Source organism: Lathyrus oleraceus, chromosome 1, assembly GCF_024323335.1.
Source record: "Lathyrus oleraceus cultivar Zhongwan6 chromosome 1, CAAS_Psat_ZW6_1.0, whole genome shotgun sequence".
NCBI classification, from domain to species: domain Eukaryota; kingdom Viridiplantae; phylum Streptophyta; class Magnoliopsida; order Fabales; family Fabaceae; genus Lathyrus; species Lathyrus oleraceus.
This window is the reverse complement of record NC_066579.1, coordinates 198,177,390-198,181,133: the sequence shown is the minus strand read 5'-3', so window position 1 is coordinate 198,181,133 and position 3,744 is coordinate 198,177,390.

Below are 3,744 nucleotides of genomic sequence, written 5' to 3'. Positions count from 1 at the left end.
ATATACATCACCGATTTCAAATTTGTACAGATCTATGGAGTCTAGCCATTTGCAGACTACCATTCCATCAAATCAATTTGAGCTTTTATCCAATTATTTGCACTCTTATTTGTTTCAATTCAACAAATGTTTTGCATGTTTTAATTGATAAAAATGTCATTGTTTTCAAAATAAACAATTTTTTCACAAAAACAACTTTTAAACAAAGTGAACATTCACAATGATCAAAGGATACTCAGGAGATTCTCAGTGCTCTCCCAAGGGTGGTATGATTTCCAATAGGGTAAGACATTTGTTCATATCTCCAGCATAACTGTATCTTTTTCCTGTAGAACCTTTCATGGTTTCTCCTCAGCGAGGTTGCTCAGTGCAGTGTTGGTTGAAGTTGTTCAGCTTCATTTCCCAGGCAACACAACATTCTTCCTCCTAGCCTCTACTAGCCCCATGGTGGTTTTCATCCCCAGTGGAGTGCTGTTCTAGCCCTATTATGGTTTTCATCCCCAGTAGAGTGCTGTTTGAACACTTTTGTGGGTCAGTCCCGAGCAGAGTGTTTGTTGAAGACTTCAACTTTCCTCTTCAGCATTATTCTCTCCCCAGCATGGGTGCTTTTCTTTGGAAGATTCGGTATTTGTTGGGTTGACATCCCAGTACTTCGTCATTTCCTCGGACAAATCCTTAATGGAGTTGTTGGTTTGATGAACTTCATCTATGCTATCTATCCCCATTAGAGATCTGGTTGCTTCCTGACATCTCCGATCCCTAAGCATGAGTTGCTGTTGCGGCGTTTCTGCCTGTGCATTGAACTCTTTTCTCCGGTTGTGACTGATGATCCCTCCGGAAACCTCTTGAGGCCTTCTTCCCCTGCATAGATTGGGTGACTTCCTCATGTCTCTGATCCCCAGTAGAGTGGCTTGTGTGGCAGAGTCTACTTGTGTGATCGTTTCTCCCTCAGTGGGTTTTCCCCCAGTGGATTTGTTTGGAGTTGCTTTTGTGGCAATTTTCGTTGGTGCAGTGAGCTCCCTTTTCCCAGTTGAGACTGATGATTCATCCTTGCAGAGACCTTGTTGTTTCCTGATCCCGTCAGAATTGTTTATTCTCCGGTGATCCTGGCTTTCTCTCCTGTGGTGTAGTACCGGGCGTTTGTTCCCTGGGCTTGTTTGTGTTAGAAATGTCTGTATGTCGGTATTCATCAAACATAAATCACGCATATTCATGCATACTTTCAACATTCAGATATTCATGTTGCATTTTTGCCATATATCTTTTGTTTGTTATCTCCTGCTAATTGGTGATATAGATCTCCCCAGAAGATCTTCCCAAGCAGATGTTGGTGTGTCTGATCTCTCCATATAGAGTCAGCCCCTTAAGCAGAAAGTGTCTACTATTTCCTTCTGCACTCCCCACTGAGTTATTTCCTCGTGGATGACGGTTGTTTCCGTTCCCTCCCTACACACATAACGGGATGGGTTTTCCCTATTGAGTTCTTTCCTCATTAGGATGAGTCTTGATTCAGTTTTCCTTTTAGTTCGATCCTAAATTGGCCTTTTGTGACTGTCTCTTGTGCTTCCCTGTGGTATAAATGAATAGTTGCTTACTAACCGGCACACATTCATCTTATCCTCAGCGGAATTTGTTGGCTTCTACCTACTAACCGGTAGTTGTAAGTCCTATCTTTACGGTTTTCTACCTACTAACCGGTAGTTATAAATCCTCCTTACATCCCCTAGCAGAGGTAACCTTTGGGGTTCATTCTGGTTGTTGGCGGATTTTTGCGGTATTCTACCTACTACCCGGTAGTTGTAAATCCTATTTTCTCGCTTTGTTCCTCAGCGGAATCTTCGGTCTTCTACCCATCATCTCGGTAGTTGTAAACCTTATTTTCTCTCCTTGCAGAGTTAACCTTGTTGTTCATCCCAACCGATGACGATTACTTTTCCGTGGTTTTCTGCCTACTAACCGGTAGATGTAATCCCTTCTTTGCGGTTATCATTACCTAGTCGTTGGTATTGATATCCCTTCCCCTTTTGGATATTTGCTTTGACTAAGCAATTTTATCCACAGCGGGTCTTCCCCTTCCTTGTGGATAACTGCTCCGAGTAAGCAATTTTATCCTCAGCGGGTCCTCTTTCATTCACCGTTTGCCGGTAATGTTTGTTGCCCCTTTTGATTGGTCATCATTATCACACCTAGTTTGGTATTCCGATGCCTTTCTTTTCGGTTGATTCATCCTTTAATAACCTACAACCCAGTTATGGATAATCTTCCTTGCGAGTATATTATCTACGTTTTGACGGCTATAGATAATATATCTCATGCACTCTTCGGTCGAAGCCTTTCATGTTTCCCCAATCGAGTAAGATTCGTTGTCCCTTTACGGAGTCGAATATTCCCCATTTGTTTGGATAGTTTCCGTATGCTTGCAATTTATCCCCAGTGAGTCATCTCTCGTCTACCCTTTTGTTGTTGGTAACGATTGTTTCTCTTTTCGGTCGATTTATCCTTTAACAACCTACAACCCGGTTATGGATAATCTTCCGTGCAAGTATATTATCTACGTTTTAACGGCTATAGATAATATATCTCATGCGCTCTTCAGTCGAGGTTTTGTCCTTCCCAGTTGAGTAAGATTCGTATTCCTTGTGGAATCGAATATCCATCCTTTAACAAGTTTGCTTTCGCTCTCTTCAGGATGATGAGTGTTTTGGAACACACACCAATTCACGATTTCGGTCGATTTATCCTTTAACAACCTACAACCCGGTTATGGATAATCTTCCGTGCGAGTATATTATCTACGTTTTGACGGCTATAGATAATATATCTCATGCGCTCTTCAGTCGAGGTTTTGTCCTTCCCAGTGGAGTAAGATTCGTATTCCTTGTGGAATCGAATGTCCATCCTTTAACAAGTCTGCTTTCGCTCTCTTCAGGATGATGAGTGTTTTGGAACACACACCAATTCACGATTTCGGTCGATTTATCCTTTGTCAACCTACAATCCGGTTATGGATAATCTTCCTTGCGAGTATATTATTTACGTTTTGACGGCTATAGATAATATATCTCATGCACTCTTTGGTTGAACCCTTTGTTTGTTTCCCCAACTGAGTATGATTCGTATTCCTTGTGGAATCGAATGTCCATCCTATAAACAAGTCTGCTTTTCCAGCTTTCTTCAGGATGATGAGTGTTTTTGTACACACACCAATTCACGCCTTGGTCGGTCACCTGTTATATGCCTACAACCCGATATCCTTGGTGTTCCTTCCTGTCTGCTCCCTATTATGACCTTGGTCCCCTGTGGAGTCAGATTTTCCTGAGTGATGTACCTTTTTCAGGTCTCCCTCAGATTTTGGTCGATTGATATCTCTCACCCGTACACAGGTCTTAGAGATTCATTCTTCCCGAGCTTGTTACTCACTAACCGGTAACATCTCATCCTTTTGCTTCCCCTGGAGAGTCTTTATTAGACGTTCCCCAGCGGAGTTTCTGTTGTGATTCACCCTTTTGCTGTATTGGCGTTTTCCCCAATATATGCCATTTTTCCCAGCGGGGAGGTTCTGTGTGAATCTTTCCCCAGTCTGAGTCCGAATTTTCATCTGAAGTACCCTTTGTGGATAGTTTTGCTGTGTTGGCGTTGTCCCCAATACATGCATTTTTGAGTCAGCTTGAGTCTTTCCAAGGGATTTGTCTTCCTTTGGAACTTTTCTCCAGTTTGAGTCCTTTACTCCCTAGTAAAGTCTCC